The sequence below is a fragment of the Oryctolagus cuniculus genome, chromosome 10 (assembly GCF_051225735.1).
Source record: "Oryctolagus cuniculus isolate XC-2025 breed Fujian yellow rabbit chromosome 10, ASM5122573v1, whole genome shotgun sequence".
Classification (NCBI taxonomy): domain Eukaryota; kingdom Metazoa; phylum Chordata; class Mammalia; order Lagomorpha; family Leporidae; genus Oryctolagus; species Oryctolagus cuniculus.
This window is the reverse complement of record NC_142876.1, coordinates 110,947,621-110,964,104: the sequence shown is the minus strand read 5'-3', so window position 1 is coordinate 110,964,104 and position 16,484 is coordinate 110,947,621. Positions and strand designations below refer to the sequence as shown.

The following is a 16,484-nucleotide window of genomic DNA, read 5'->3' as shown; positions in this document are numbered from 1 at the left end:
GAATGTGAAGTTGTAGAGCCATACCTTGCCTCCCCACCATGAAAGGGACTCTTAGAGTTTGAGTTTCACGAATGTTTTAAATGTGCATGCACTTCAAAGGAATATTACACTGTGATAAAAGCTACAAATTGGCACATTTTCTTTGAGATCCCAGTGGTAAGTCCGGATGCCTACTTGGCAAAGTGATTTTTAAGCCTTTTGCAAACATTAGCCAGGAAAGGGAGGGGCCAGATGCTGGGATCCCCTGCGGACTCTGAGCTGCTGTAGGAGCCTCCTAATTGGAGCACCCCTGTGGGATGACCAGGATGAGGGGCAGGGACCGGATCACCTTCTCTGTATTTGAGGCCATACCCTGAGTCTAGCCTCAGAGCAGGGGCCACCCCAGAGCGTGGCTGGAAGTTTTACCCCATCTCCCACATCACCGCTTCTCAGGCTGGCAAAACAACACGCTCTAAGTAGACACCTTGTGTTTGCATTGAAAATAGAGCTAGAAGACTCCTCTACTGTGTCCCAGTGTCCCGGGAACCCCACGGGGCTGCCACAATGTTGTGCCTGTTTGCAGCTGTAAATGCACTCCTCCCCAAATGTGGCTGTGGAGCCCTCAAACAGAAAGGGAATGATAGAGGTTTGCAGAGAGATAGGTTGGCTCTCCGACACAGCCCATGTGCACGGCAGTGGTACAGTGCAGTGGGTCATGGAGCTGAAGAAAAGTCTCAGAAGAAATGGTTCCAGAGGACAGAGAGGGGACAGGCTCAGCTGAGCACCGAGGAAGGGCTGCCAGTCAGGAGGTTATCTGACGTTTTCTGGACGGGCCTGAAGCGGAAGTAGGGGGAGGGGAAGTTGATGGGATCACAGCATCTGAAAGGATCTGGGTGTTCACCTGATTATTTTTCCTCTCTTCATGGAGGGTGCAGGCTGAGCTGCCTCAATTGGCTCCCCTCTCTGTCCCTGGTATCCAGGGGGCACCCCACCCACCAATGGATCTCATCCCCAGTGTTCCCGATGGAAGCCTGGGAAAAAGGGGACAGCTCTGGGTGGGGTTGCTGTTGCTTTTAATCCTGACGGCAGGCTGACGGAGTGAGTCTAGGTATCAGTCCCACGTCAGAGCCCATGACCCTGGGGTAGGAGGGAACGAAGCTGCCCACAGCACGCAGCCGGAATTGGTAGGGGCCAGCGGGGGGCCAGGAGGGAGGGACACCCTTGCACACCACTCTGCCACCTGCTCTGAGCATGCGTGGAGGGACACACCACTCTCCAGGGGGAGCTGCACGCCATGAGCAGCCACCTGATGCAGCGGCACAGACCTGGGCCACTACCCCACCCTTCTCACGGATCATTACCATAAATGTAAACCCCACTGCCACGGACCCTTGTGAACATACGTCGTTGTGGACATATGCGCGTGTTTTGGAAGAAAGATTCCTGGAAGTGTGGTTGCTCGTTCTAACCACATGCACTTGTTAAGTCTCCATAGTTACTACTAAGTTACCCTTCAAAGAGGCTGGGTCAATATTCCTGCCTACCAACAATGGATGAGACTTTTACTTCTCCACACCCTGGCCAACCCTGGGGGTTACTGATATATTTTCTCTAGGATGATAGAGAAAAAAGATCCTGTTGTTTTTATTTGTCATTTTAGTTGTGATTCCCTGAATATCATCCCTAAAGTTGAGCATCTTCACATTTACCTGTCATTTATATCTTTTATATGTAAATCACCTTCTGATACAGTTTGCCCACTTAATTTGATCCCTTATTTGTTGACTTGATCTCTTTATTATTGATTTATAGGAACTCTTTGTATGTTCTGGATGTTACTCCTCTGTTTTATTTAGATAGTATAACTCTTTTCTTCTATTTACCACTCCTGTGTGATGATAAAAATAACATTAAAAATTTATCACGTTATGACAAGCAAGTTTTAAACTGTGGAATCAAGGTCTAAGTCATATTTGTTTGCTTGTGAACTTGATGTATTAATAAGGAAGTTTTTCCTAGTGAGATTATAAAATAGTGTATTCTTTATGTTTGCCTTTAAGTCATTTGTTATTTATCTTAATTATGCTATGGGATTATTCTATATAGGATTTTTTCAAATAGATAGCCAATTGCTCCCTCTCCATAATTTATGGAATGTTTTACTATTTTACCACTGAATGTCAAAAGCCAACTTTGTGATAAAATATTCATCAGTGTGTGCAGGGTCTGATTCTGGGTTTGTTTCTCTACCTTTGGATACTTCTGCAGCAATTCATCACTGATTTTCCTGCTAAAATTTTATATTTGGATCTCTGAAAGGGGAAGTTACCTTTATTTTTCTTTTTTCTTGGTTCTCTCTGGAAGTTTCCACTCCAGGCGAAAGAAATCCCCATTAACAGTCTTACTGAGATTCCAAGCGGGAGTCCATTGAAGGTGCAAGAGTTGATTCTCTACTTCTTCTTGAGGCCACTCAGCCAACTTCGGTGGCTTTCTTTATATACTTCTTAGACATTTCCATTCATTTTCTTGCTAGAATTTTTTGGAATTTTTTGCTTTTAAGAATGAATTCATTGCTCATTTCCTCTTCTAATTGGTTTTTGTTAGTATATAATTAAACTATTGATTTTTCTATGCTGCTCTTACATCTGGTGGCTGCCAAACTCTCTTGTTGGTTTCTCAGTTGATTTTCTTGAGAGTTTTCCAGGCAGATGATCATCTGATCTGCAAATAATTCCAGTTTGTTCCCCTTTCCCATTATTCTTTCCATTTTCTCTGCTTATTATGATATTGGCTAGAACCTCCAATAAGATGGTTGATTAGAGCCGTGATCACAGCATTGTTTCATTTTATTTCATCATCAAGCATGATGATTATCGTAGCTTTCCAATGTCCTCTATCATACTAAGAAACTTACTTGTTAGACACTTCGTTGGGTTTTTCTTACATTTTTAACAAATAGGGATTTTTAGAGATTTAGGTTCACAGCAAAACTGAGTGGAAAAGACAGAGATTTCCCACTTACTCCCTGCCCCTATGCACATACTGCCTCCCCTCTATCAGCGTCTTTCACCCCTACCCCCCACATTTAAACATGTGCTGACATGTCATTATCATGCAAAGTCCATGGATTATATTAGGGCTCACCCCTTATGTTTACATTCTGTAGATTTTGGTAAACACATAATGACCCTCTTACAAGGTCAATATCCAAATAATTTTGCAACTTACTTCTATGGTCATTGTCCCATTTGTCCTTGAACCACTTTTTAAAAAAAAAAAATTTTTTTTTGACAGGCAGAGTGGACAGTGAGAGAGAGAGAGAGACAGAGAGAAAGGTCTTCCTTTGACATTGGTTCACCCTCCAATGGCCGCCGCAGCCGGCGCACCGCACTGATCCAATGGCAGGAGCCAGGTGCTTATCCTGGTCTCCCATGGGGTGCAGGGCCCAAGCACTTGGGCCATCCTCCACTGCCCTCCCGGGCCACAGCATAGAGCTGGCCTGGAAGAGGGGCAACTGGGACAGAATCCGGCGCCCCGACCGGGACTAGAACACTGTGTGCTGGCACCGCTAGGCGGAGGATTAGCCTAGTGAGCCGCAGCGCCGGCCTTCCTTGAACCAATTTTAAGAACTTACAGTTCACTTAAAAGCTGTCCATTTTGTCTAGGTATTTGAACTTGAGATAAAGTTGTATATGGTTGTTTTAAAAACTTAAAAAAACTTTATGTGTCTGTACATGTATCTCCCTTTTAGTTCCATTTATTTGTTATATTAAACTATTGTCTACTGAAACATCTACTTTTTGCTGATCCATTGCTTTTTTTATTAATGTCTACTTCAGTGTTAGTCTCATCACCCTACTTTTTGGAATCAAATAATTTTTAATTATAATTTTTTAATGTATTTGAAAGGCAGTGTTACACACACACACACTCATACATACAGAGAGAGAGAGAGAATGAGAGATCTTCCATCTGCTGGTTCATTCCCCAAATGGCCACAACAGCTAGGTCTGGGCCAGGCCAAAGCCAGGAGCCAGTAGCTTCATCCAGCTCTCTCATGTTGGGGCAGGCACCCAAGCATTTGAGTCATCTTCTACTGCTTTCCCAGGCTCAACCTTCTATGCCACAGTACCGGGCCCAGTATTTTTTTTTCTAACAAAGGCACATAAGCTGTACTTTTTCATTAGAGTACTGCTTTGGCAGCAAAACACAGATTTTGTGATATGTGATATGGTACTACTATTATCATTCATATAGAATGGTGGAAAAGTATATATTTTCTTTTTTTTTTTCACTTGATAGCTATCAAATGTTTGTGTTAATCTTTAATTTATTGACTTTCAATCGAGAATGTGGTTTAAGTAATAGCAGTTTTTGGAGTTTATTAAGGTTTCCTTTATGGCCTAGACTGTGCCCTTGATGATCAAAGGAATATATAACCTTTGTTAGTTAAACAGACAGGTGTGTGTGTGTGTGTGTGTGTGTGTGTATGAAAGAGTGATTTATCAAGTTAATTAGATATTTACTCAAATATTTCTAATTATTTCTGTGAGAGTTTTGTTAAAATTGCTTAAGGATCTGATTTATTCTTGTAATCCTATCAGGTTTCTTCTCCATGTACCTTGATCTATGACTTGGGTACAACAAAAAAAGTCTCTGATTTGTTACCTAAAGGTTATTACTTTTTTTCAGTTTGACAGATCCCTCTTTGTGCTATTAAATGCTTTGATTTTTAATCCCATTTCATCAGAATTTGATGTTACTGTTCTTCTGTTTTTATTATTAGCATTTTTATTAGCTAGATTTAATTTTTTTAAATGTGTCTCACACAAATGGCATATCACTGGAGTTTGTATTTTTGTCCAACCACAGTCTTATTTTAATTAATGAGTTGAACCCATTCACATCTATTGTAACAATTGGCATTATTAAAATTATCCTTATAATTTTTCCCTATTTTTTATGTTTTTTAGTTGTTTCTATCCATTTTTTCTTACATTTTGTTATACTAAACTTGTTAAAATTTTTCACTTTTAAAAAAGTATACTTAAAGTTTTATTTCAGGGCTGATGCTGTGGCACAGCGGGTTAATCCTCCACCTGTGGTGGCAGCATCCCATTTGGGCACTGGTTCTGGTCCCAGTTGCTCAACTTCTGATCCAGCTTTCTGCTATGGCCTGGGAAAGCAGCGGAAGGTAGCACAAGTCCTTGGGCCCCTGCACCACATGGGAGATCCAGAGGAAGCTCCTGGATCTTGCTTCAGATCGGCTCAGCTCCAGCCATTGCGGTCATTTGGGGAGTGAACCAGTGGCTGGAAGACCTTTCTCTCTGTCTCTCCTCACTGTCTGTAGCTCTACCTCTCAAATAAATAAATAAATAAATATTTAATACAAAAAGTTATATTTCAAACACTATCTATAGTCGTATCACCCCCACAATAAATCAAACAATACACTTTTACTTGCCTTCATTGCATTTACCCTTTTTTTTGTTCTGTGGTTATTTTGTTTTCATTAAAATATAACACACAGTAACATGCCCAAGTATAAAGTATACAGCTTAATGAATTTTCCAAGGTGAACACACTCACGTAAATATCACCAGGTCAAGAAACAGAACACCTAGAGCACCCACGCCAAAGGCCTTTGTGGAGTCCCCTTCCCGTCATTTTCCCTCCACGTGAACCACAATTCTGATTTCCATCACACGTAAGTCAGTTGGTCCTGTTTTTCAGCGTTCTGTAGATGGAATCATAGCATTTCTTCCTTTGTGTTTGGCTTCATTTGCTCAACATTTAGCCTCTCAAACTCACACACAGCCACATAGCAACAATACATTATTTCTAAAGGTTTATTTATTATTTATTTGGAAGGCAAAGTACAGAGAAAGAGAGAGGGAGAGAGAACTTACATTCACTGATTCACACCTCTAAATGGCTGCCATTGCCCAGGCTAAGCTGGGCCAAAGATAGGAGCCAGGAGCTCTCTTTGGGTCTCCCACAAGTGGCAGGGGCCCAGGTGTCTGTGCTGTCATCCCCTGCTTTCCCAGGTACATTAGCCGAAAGGGTGATCAGCAGGTAAACAGCAGGCACTAGAGCTGGCGCTCTGATATGGGTTGCCAGTGTTGCAAGCGGCAGCTTAACCCGCTGTGCCACAATGCTGGTCACAGTATTACCAGACGTGAGTGGAGCAGAGGGTCTTGTCTCACACAAGAAAGAACTGAGGCACGGGACAGACTGGTGGTAAGCAAGGTAGCAAGATTTAATGGGTAGGGAAGCCATCAGAATGGATGGGCACCTCTCCAGATGGAATCCGAGAGTGCCCAGCCATTCAGACTAGGGAAAGCAAGGCTACTTAGTTTAATGGAGAGAATACATCTGGTAGGCCAGGCGGGCATCTCAGCAAAGACCTGGCAGCTGACTGCTGAGGGCTGAAACACACCCGACAGAACGGTGGGCACCTCCGTCAAGAACTGAGAATGCCCAGTTGAGAGCAGTGCACCTGATGGGCCAGGTGAGTGTCTCAGCAAAGAGCTGAGCGTGCAGTCAGTACTCACACTGGGGCTTGTATGGGACTGGGGTGCACTTCTAACTGCCGTTTCTTCTCCTGGACAAAGGGTTTGCTGGGTGTGAAATTCCTGCCAAGGCCTTATTCCCTGATAGCTCATTTGGCACTGGGCAGAGAGGACTCTCCTGGGTGCCCCCTTGGGGAGAAGGCTGGGCCCACCTGTGAAGTCACTGGGGTAGGGCAGGACCTTGTCATGTGAAATTCTGGGCTGCATCCAAGGTGCTGCCCAGGCTGCTGGAGGCTGCTGCCCTCCTTCCCCAGGTGCTTTGTTTTCTTTGGGCCCCTTCGTACCCCCCAGACTGATTTCTAAGGTTCTACCCAACCACAGCCATACATTCCTTATCTTCTGTCCTACTCTATCTTATGACTATTTCACAAGGTATTTCTTGTGTTTTTTGGCATAAACACCTATGCCTGCCTTTTGGAACAGAATGGTGTGTGTATACAGTCTCCCTTGGTATCCAGAGGGGATTTCTTCAAAGCCCCACCCCTTGGATACCAAAACCCCCAGACTCTCCAGGCCCTCATATAAAATGGGATAGTATTTGCCCACAACCTGCATAACTCCTCCCATATACTTTAAAATGTCTCTCGACACCTCTAATATAATACCTAAAACAATGTAAATGCCATGTGAGTAGTGTTATACTGAATTTTTTTAGTGAATGGTGACAAGGAAAAAATCTGTATATGTTGAGTACACACAGTTTTTTTTTTTTTCTGAAGATTTTCCATCCTTGGTTGGTTGAATCCATAGGCTCAAGTGAATCTAGCATTTGTGATGCTGTCAGTTTTCCAAGTAGCATACCCACATTATCATTTAAAGTTTCTTACCCGCAATAGTCACAGCTTACATGCTCTTTACAAATGACTTTTACGGTTTTATTTGATCAGCATTGTTTCTGGAACTCCTTCTCTTTTGCTTGTGTGCACGTCGTCATTTTTCCTTCTTGCGGGAGAACACTTCTTACTGTTTATTTTAGAAAGTGCAGGTGCTTTCCTGCCCGGAAGCGTCTCTCCTTTGCCCTTCTCACGAGTGACGGCTGCATCGTAGGCTCGTGCAGAATCCCAGGTTCCGAGTGACTGGCACGCAGAACGCAGAGGCTCTGGCTCAGCGATCCTGGAAGTCTCCTGAGGGGCCCTGCCAATCCCAGCACCCATGCATTTCTTGCAGGTAGAGACAATTTCCTCTGTGACTTCTCGGAACACCCCCTGCCCTCTCTTCTCTCGTCCTGCAACTCCCATTTGATGGCTGTTGCAGTTTCTCCCCCTTGCCCGGCCCTTTGCTTTCATCCTGTGCTCCGTGCTCCTTGTGCTGTCGCATCGTGTTCCGAAATACGCCCTCAGCTCGTCTTCAGATCACCGACTCACTCTTCAGCTGCGTGCATTCCCTGTTCAGTCCACCTGTCAAGCTTGTTTTCCCTAACTTAGCAGTCAACTTTTCAGTATCCTTTAAAAAAAAAAAAAGTCTTCTCTCTGAAGCCACTAATTATACTTTTTTTTTCTTTTATTTAATGAATATAAATTTCCAAAGTACGACTCATGTGTTACAATGGCTTCCCCCCCCATACCGTCCCTCCCACCCACAACCCTCCCCTTTCCCACTCCCTCTCCCCTTCCATTCACATCAAGATTCATTTTCGATTATCTTAATATACAGAAGATCAGCTTAGTATACCTTAAGTAAGTATTTCAACAGTTTGCTCCCACACAAAAACATAAAGTGAAAAATAATAGATGATTTTTTTTAAATGATGATGAAATCAGATCAGACCTATTGTCATGTTTAATCCCAGTGAGAGTCAAGTTGGGAATTGATAATTTCTTTCTTTCTTTTTTTTTTTTTTTTTTTTTTTTTTTACAGAAGATCAGTTTAGTGTACATTAAGTAAAGATTTCAGTCGTTTGCACCCCCATAGAAACACAAAGTGAAATATACTGTTTGAGTACTCGTTATAGCATTAAGCCTCAGTGTACAGCACGTTAAGGACAGAGATCCTACATGAGGAGTAAGTGCACAGTGACTCCTGTTGTTGACTTTACTAATTGACACTCCTGTTTATGGCATCAGTAATCTCCCTATGCACCAGTTATGAGTTTCCAAGGCTATGGAAGCCCCTTGAGTTCTCCGACTCTTATCTTGTTTAGACACGGTCATAGTCAAAGTGGAGGTTCTCTCCTCCCTTCAGAGAAAGGCACCTCCCTCTTTGAAGACCTGTTCTTTCCACTGGGATCTCACTCACAGAGATCTTTTTGCCAGAGTGTCTTGGCTTTCCATGCCTGAAATACTCTCATGGGCTTTTCAGCCAGATCTGAGTGCCTTTAGGGCTGATTCTGAGGCCAGAGTGCTATTTAGGACATCCGCCATTCTATGAGTCTGCTGAGTATCTCACTTCCCATGTTGGATCACTCTCCCCTTTATTTATTCTATCGGTTGGTGTTAGCAGATACTAGACTTGTTTATGTGCTCCCTTTGACTCTTAGTCCTTTCATTATGATCAATTGTGAACTGAAATTGATCACTTGGAGTAGTGAGATGGCATTGAAGCCACTAATTATACTTATTCAAAGTTCTCAATTCCTATTCTGCTTTCTCTATTAAATCTGATTTCTCAGATACATTTTTGTTGTTGATGATTGGATTTGGCGACTGTCTTTCCTAGTGTTACTATTCAGAGAACATGGTGGAAAGACTTTCTGATTACTCATGCTTAGATTCTCAACTCAGTTCGCAGATTTGCAAACAGGCTGGAGCAGCTAGCAGTACTGGTGCTGCCGTGGAGACGGTTCAGAGGTGCTCACTTTGGTGTGTGTGGTTACGGCCCCGCACATCTCTCCCCTTCCTCCCTCCTTCCTCTTCCCTCTCCTAGGCCCCCTTTCTGCTCCAGAACCGTAGAGCATCCAACCTTCATTTACAGGTTGTTTCGGGGGCCCCTTGACGGATTCTTTGATGAGTCCTTATGAGTCAAAGCTGGGAGAGGCGTCCTCCCTGGTGGGGACCGGGAAAGAGGAAGAGGAGGCCAGGAAATGTCAGCAGCCTTTGAATATGGCAAAGATTGAGCCAAGAAAATAAGATTAACTGACCAATCCAAGGTGCGGAACTGGCACGGGAGAGAAAGGAACCGCGCCTTCCTTGGTGAAGAACCGACAAGGACACGGGTGAGTGTGGCCAGCTGCTGGGTCTGTCCAGGTGGTTTCTGTGGCCATGGCTGACCCTGCGGAGCCACTGGGGGATGCGGTGTGAACACCTTGGGTTGGTCCAAAGGCTTAGGTGGGACAGATAAAAGCTTCCAGCCCTAACCCCACGCCTGAGGGGGGGGTGGGGTGGGGGTTGGTGTCTTGAAATCCCACCGGTCTTTCTTCCCTGCAAGAAAAGCCTTGTGTCTTTTGATTCCCTAGGACTAGGATAAGAACAGGATAATCCCGGGTTCACAGACTTTGTAAGTCAAGCAAATTCCAGATCTGCCTCCAAGCCCATCCTGGATACGTTTGCAATTTAGGATTTCATTCTTGTGTGTATTATAAACATCTTGTCTGCCAGACCTAAGAAACTCCCTCACTCCCCCACTGGTTGATTTTTTCTCCGCAAGCCTGTAGATATCCTTCATGGTAACTTGACAAGAGAGAGGTGCTCTGAGGCCTGTTTTATAGGTTTTCTATTCTACAGGTTTGCTGCCCGTTACCAGCATCTGTCAGATTCATAAAGCAGCAGTATGCACGCTTTCCTGTTGGTTGATTTTATTTAGACACTAATTCTTGTAGCCCTTAAAAAAGAAGAAAGGCTAAGGCATATCTCCTCTCGGAAACTCCTCACCTGCTCCATACATCACAGCTTAAGGAGGAGCTGCGGAAATAATGTTGCACGACAAAGAAAGATGTAAATAAAACCACCCGGAGTTTAATAATCCACAATGACTGCTCTCCAAAAGGACTCCCAATGTCGGCGCTGTTGTCAGACACTGGAACACGCAGAAGCCAGCTGCAGCTCCGGCAACGACGTCTCTGCATCTGTGAGTAGCAGCCGACGCCTCTGCCGTGGAGGAATGAAATAGATGCCCCTAGCTGAAATGATTTCCTGCAAGTGAACAGGAACCGAATCCGGGAGGCCAACACACCGGCCCCAGTTTTATGGGGCCATTAGGCAGTCCCTGGGACAGAAGGGGAGGGAAGTGACCGCCCGGGAGGTGGAACCTCGGGTGGGACCCTGCAGCACCTCAGCCCCCTCTGTCCCCTGCTGGTCCCGTTGCAGAGGTAGGTGCTGCTAGGAAGTCGGGAGCTATGGCGAGCTGCCCACGGCTGGAGAGGCGCGCAGACAGGAGGCTGCCTCAAGGATACCTTCTATTGCGGTTACTCGTCCTGGGAACCCAGGCTGCAACCCGTGTGCACCTCTCCAGCCATTTCCAGGGGTCGGTGGGGGCCGGTAGAGAAGGGGCGGAGACAGAGACGTTGGGGCAAACCGTATCCCCAAAGGGCACCGAGGCTGACCTCTGCTGCTCCTTTGGTCCCTAAGAGGCTTCCTGTCCCCAGCTGTGGAAGTGGTCCCGCATTGTCCCTGCAGGCTCCTGGCCTCTCCCGCTCTCCCTCTCTGTATCCCACCCGCCTCCAGCGGGCCTCCAGTCTCTTGTCTCTCCTCACTTGCATTTCTGCGTCCCTCTTGACCACTGTGGGCTCCTCCAAGTCCCAATGCGTTGGGCCTCAGTTTCTTTGTCGAATGGGGATAAGCACAGGCGCCGAGAAAGAATCCGAGGGCCCTGGAGAGGCGTCAGCGAGGCCAGAGATGGCAAAGGCTCAGCACACCTTTGCCACAAGGTCACCTTCTAAGAATGGGGGTGGGGGGTGGGGCACGGAGCGCTCTACCGGCCGCCGGTTCCGCCGGTTCTCTCGCCAGCAGCAGGAAACTGCGGAGCAGGCCAGGAACCGGCCCAACCCTCGCCGCCGTGTCCACGGCGCGCATTTCTCACGCTCCAACCCTTTTTGTTCCGCGGCGCGTGTTCTCTCGGCCCTGGTCACGGAATAGTCCCCGTCCCCTTTCTGTTCACCAGGAAATCAAGGGGGACCCCGGGCACTGAAACCCAGCTCCCCCGGGAGCCTCTGTGGGCAAGGCTGACCTGCGCGGGTGGCGCCCGGTGCCGGCGGGGAGCCGACCGGCCGTGGCCAGGAGGCGCGTGGCCGCTTCCCGGTCGCGTGCACGGGTCAGCGGGCGGCCGCGGCCGGGCGCGTGGAAAGGAGGCCGCCGCATTGTCTGCTTCCCGAGGGGCGCCGGTGCCACCTCGCGGCCGCCGTGGGGAACGCACGCCGAGGAACCCCGCGTCCTGCCCACGGGGTCTCCTGCCCAGCAAAGCGGCGCCCTCCCAGCGCACCCCTGCTGGTGCCACTCTGCTGAAAGCTTCGGCACGCATTGAATTCAGCATGCATCCTCTGATGATGCCACACCCTGTGCTCGGCCCTGGGAGAGCAGAGAGATAATTAGGGGCTGCAGCAGAAGGACAGGCCCCGCTTTAGCTCTAGGAGATCCCGGGACCGGGTCAGAGCCCCCCGACCCCCACCCCGTGCAAGACCGGCTGAACTACCAGCCCCAGTCCGAATGCAAACCGCCGAACCGAGTCACCACGCAGAGAGGTCGGCTGCGCTCGTCCCGGGTTTTGCTTTCAGCCCTACTTGCTCCAGTTTGAAACATTCCGCCTCCTGTGCTTGCGACCCTGCCAGCCCAAACTGCTCACTGGACCGCCAGGGCTGTGCCCACAGGCATTTCCCATCGGGACTGCCCCTCTCTGCAGAGCTTTCTGTAGAACCCAGAGGCCGAGGCTCATTTTCCTGCCGGGAGCCTCAGGGGAGACCTGAGAGGGTCAGGTTCCTATAAAAGAGGGGCTCAGAATCCCCAACCCCTGTTTCCCAGAAGGCTTTCGGTCCTGGAGCAGATTGCCGCGGCCGCCTCCTCCTTAGCATTGAACATCAAGGACTCCCTGTCGACAGGGGCAGGCATCTCCAAGCCAAAGAAAGCCAAGGTCCCTTTTGCACCTGTTCTCGAAAACAGCGGAGCTGACCTGCCTTCCATTTATATAACTTAAGGAGACTCCAGAGATAATAAGGCAAATCTGTTCCAAGGTGACTTAAGGTCTCCATTTGTAGACAGAGCAGCAGCTGGCATAATTCTAAGTTTCCGCCTGAGCAGGCACTTCCATTACCCTCGGAACCTCCATGGCTGGTTTCTGGAAAGATCAGCTCCAGCGAGGGGGGCGGGAAGGTGGCTGCTAGCGAAGCCGTCTCTGGAGCATCCGTCCGAGCCCTCTGCTGCCCCCAGGTGTCGGAGTGGGAGGGCGGATCCCGCCTCCAGCTTTGCTCCGGGGATGAACGCGGCTCCCCGCTGCGGGCTTCTCTGGGCTGGGCGGAGCGCGCTGCGATCCCTCCGAGGCTTCTCCGTAGCGAGCGCCGCGGTGTCTGACACCCACGGGGAGGTGTACAGTTCTGATCTGGAAAGCGGTCCATTCCTGCCCAGGTCACCCAAGAAGAGAAAAGCAACCTCACATGGGAAGAGACACACCTTTAAAACTCCTTTCTTCTCCGTGGTGCACTGATGACAAAAGTAGCCCCAGTCCTGCAGCGCTGGGTCCGACCCGTGGCCTCAGAGATGCGACCTTGAAGCGCCTCCCATCGAGACGTGGCCTTGTGACTGACTTTGATTGACAGCAGGTGGCGGTTCTGCTTCTGAAGCCAGGCCCCAGAGATCTGGGTGTTGCCTTTCTCTTGGACGTCTGGGCCACCACGGTGCTGTAGCACGGGAGACCTGGAGCCGAGGGAGCCGGCCAGCTTCCCGACATGCTCGAGAGCCCAGCTAAATTCAGTCAAGCCACTCAGCAGAGGTGCGGTCAGCCAGCCGCAGGTGACCTGTACCTGTGGTGCTTGGGGGTTAGGAAAGCAGCCAGGCAGGAAGGGACCTTTCTGGACCCTGGGAGTGAACAGAAGATGGACCCGGCTTAGTGGGCCTGCACCGCAAGGCGTGAGAGGCTGCTAGGGGGCTGCTGGACAACCTCTGCATTTTTCTTGGACATTTCCCTCCTTCCCTTTGGGCTGAGCCCTCTCTAGGATTGCTGTCTGTCAGTCAAGGGCTTCCCTTCCCTACCCTCCTAGGACGGACCCGGTCTTTCCTTGTGGAGCGCCACCCCTCATGTGGGTGAAGAACATCTTAGGTGACTTCCTGGGCAATATCGCGTGCTAGGTGAACCTGAGTCCTTCCATGTCTGAACATGTCTTTTCTTTTTAAATTACTTATTTGAAAGTCAGTTATAGAGAGAGAGGGAAAGACACAGAGAGAGATCCTCCACCTGCTGGTTCACTTCCCAGATGGCCGCAGTGACTGGTGCTGGCTCAGACTTGAAGCCAAGAGCTTATGCAGGTCTCCTCCATGGGCCGCAGATGCCCAGGTACTTGGACCACCTTTGGCTGCCTTCCCAGGGGCATAAGCAGGGAGCTACACTAAATTCTTTAAACTCAATGGTGTGGACAACAGGGGTCCTGGCTGGGCCTTCAACGAATCCACGCAGGAGGCATCAGGTGCACAGGAAAGCGGGGTTTATTTAAAGGGATAGTGCACTTTCAGCTGTGAGTGCAGGCAAGGTGTCTCCAGGAAGGAAGCCGCTTCCCCCACCACGGCTGCGGCCACCCCTTTAAAGGGCGGAGGTGCTGCCCTCATTGAATATTCAAATGGGCAGGGTTTTGGAAGGGGCTGCAGTACACGTGGTCATCGTGGTGTCTGGAGCCTGATGGGAAGTGAGGCTCAGGTGCTTGATGGGGAATGGCTGTGCCGAGTCTGCCGCCACGTGGGAGCAGCCCTGGAGGGGCGGGGTCTGGGTGGTGCTGGGCTGCAGCCCACAGGCCGCTGGCAGTCTCAGCTCCTCTGTGCTCACTGGCTGCCTGCCTGCTCACTGCATGAAGCCCCATGTGCTTCGGTTCGGGGAAATTGTCTTGTTATTTCACTGTTTCTGGCCCCCTTTCTCTGTCCTCTGCTTTTGGGGCTCCTAGCGTACTTTTGGTACCTGCGTGGCCTAGTTAAGTGTTCACCCCCACCCCAACACTGTTTCTGTTTGGGAGCAGGATGCCTTGTCCTCAACAGCTCCCACTCCAGTGCAGCTGCCTGAGCTGCCTTCAGAACCTCACCAACCTCCTCTCAATGTAGTCTCTGCGGACACACCCAGCAGTGCCACGACAGTGCCAACCACCACAAAGGACAAAAAGGGAGCTCCCAGATTCCAAGCATTCGGCAGACCCAGAAAATTCATGAATGTCCCTGCCCTGACGCGCAGAGTCCGCATAAGCGTTGCGGTTGCTCCACACTCGTGCTCAGCCCCCTGCAGGCTGTGGGTTCCCAAGCCCAGCGCCTGCTTCTCCCTCCTTGTCCCCGACCACAGTGTGTGCTGCTCACCCTCAGCTAAGGATTCGTCACTGGCTTGGATATCGGAGTATGGGGTGACAATTATATTACCAGGTGCTTATTAATACATTCGCACTATTAATAAGCATCGTGGGTTCTTGCCCAATATTCACAGAAGAATTCTGGGATAAATGAATGAGGCAGCATGAGAAGTTTTAAGTTTTTTATTCAGTGGGAGAAATGCACAGGAGAGTGAGGACCTTATCTAGAAGAGGGAAATCCGGGTTCATACTGAGTACCAGGAGCCAGCCACGTGGAGGAACATGCAGGCCAGGAAGCATGGGGCGGGTGGCCCGGATGTTATGTATTTCTGTTAGGCCATCACAAAACACACCAAACACCGGAGTGAGGGAAAAGGTTTATTGGGGAAACTGCAGCAGACCGGAGGGGTGGGACGAAGAAGGGAGGAAAGGGAGAGAAGGAGACTGTAAGAGAGAAACAGAGAGAGAAGGAGCTAGTGAGGAGAGAAGAGAGAGGAGAGAGATGGGAGGGGGAGAGGAGAGCAGATGAGAGGAGCCAAGAGCCAAGTGTGCAGGAACAGGCCCTTTTAAAACTTTGCCGGAGGGCGGGCAGGGAAGCAGGAGCAGCGAATCCCATTAGGATGGGGGTGGAGGTTGGCACAGGTAGTTGGGCCATGTGGCCACCTGGCTTTCAGCAATGGCGGCAGGAACCGGGGAATAGGATGTAAATCAGGGTGTAGATTGCGCCATAGATAAAACTGCGCCAGTTTCCTAACACTGGAGGCACAGAGATGAAAGAGGCAAAAGGGCCAAAAGGGCTGGGCCCACCATGTTCCAGGCCTTGAATCCGCTTCCAAAGGGGAGTGGTTAATTACCCTGATTGGCAGGTGGGCACACAGGTGTGGCCAGGTAGGGGCATGAGGTCACACGGGGGCGTGGTATTCCAGCTCACAAACCTGATCAATTTTAGCCTGTATTCCCACCTACAACAGCTCTGGGACACCGAATGGACAGGTCCCACCTGGCACTCATGGATTGATTTTCTGAGTTCCTTCCACATTCTCTGCCTTTTCACCTTTCTGTTCCATATTGTGATTTTTTTTTAAAAAAGATTTATTTATTTATTTGAAATGCAGAGTTACAGAGAGGCAGAGACAGAGACAGAGACAAAGAGAGAGAGAGAGAGGTCTTCCATCTGCTGGTTCACTCCACAAATGGCCACAATGGCCAGAGCTGGGCCAGGTCAAAGCCAGGAGCCAGGAGCTTCTTCCCGGCCTCCCATGCAGGAGCAGGCGCCCAAGCACTTGGGCCATCTTCTACTGCTTTCCCAGGCCATAGCAGAGAGCTGGATTGGAAGTGGAGCAGCTGGGTCTCAAACCGGAGCCCATATGGGATGCCGGCACTGCAGGTGGCGGCTTTACCCGCTATGCCACAGTGAGATACCTTCAGACACAGACACAGCACACACGTGTGATTACAGTTATTTTTGTACGAATATAATTTTTTCATATATATGTGAATACATTTTGGAAATAATACTTCAAATTCATTCA

At 48.8% G+C, this 16,484-nt stretch overlaps 1 long non-coding RNA gene across 1 annotated transcript; it reads right to left on the bottom strand.

The window, feature by feature from the left end:
- Nucleotides 1-9,041: 9,041 nt before the first annotated feature.
- Nucleotides 9,042-14,923, bottom strand: LOC108177089 (uncharacterized). The gene is made up of 3 exons (XR_016214403.1): nt 11,652-14,923; nt 11,179-11,294; nt 9,042-10,573 (listed from the first exon to the last, which is right to left on the bottom strand). It is a non-coding gene; the product is annotated as an uncharacterized LOC108177089 (long non-coding RNA).
- Between the last annotated feature and the right edge of the window lie 1,561 nt (nt 14,924-16,484).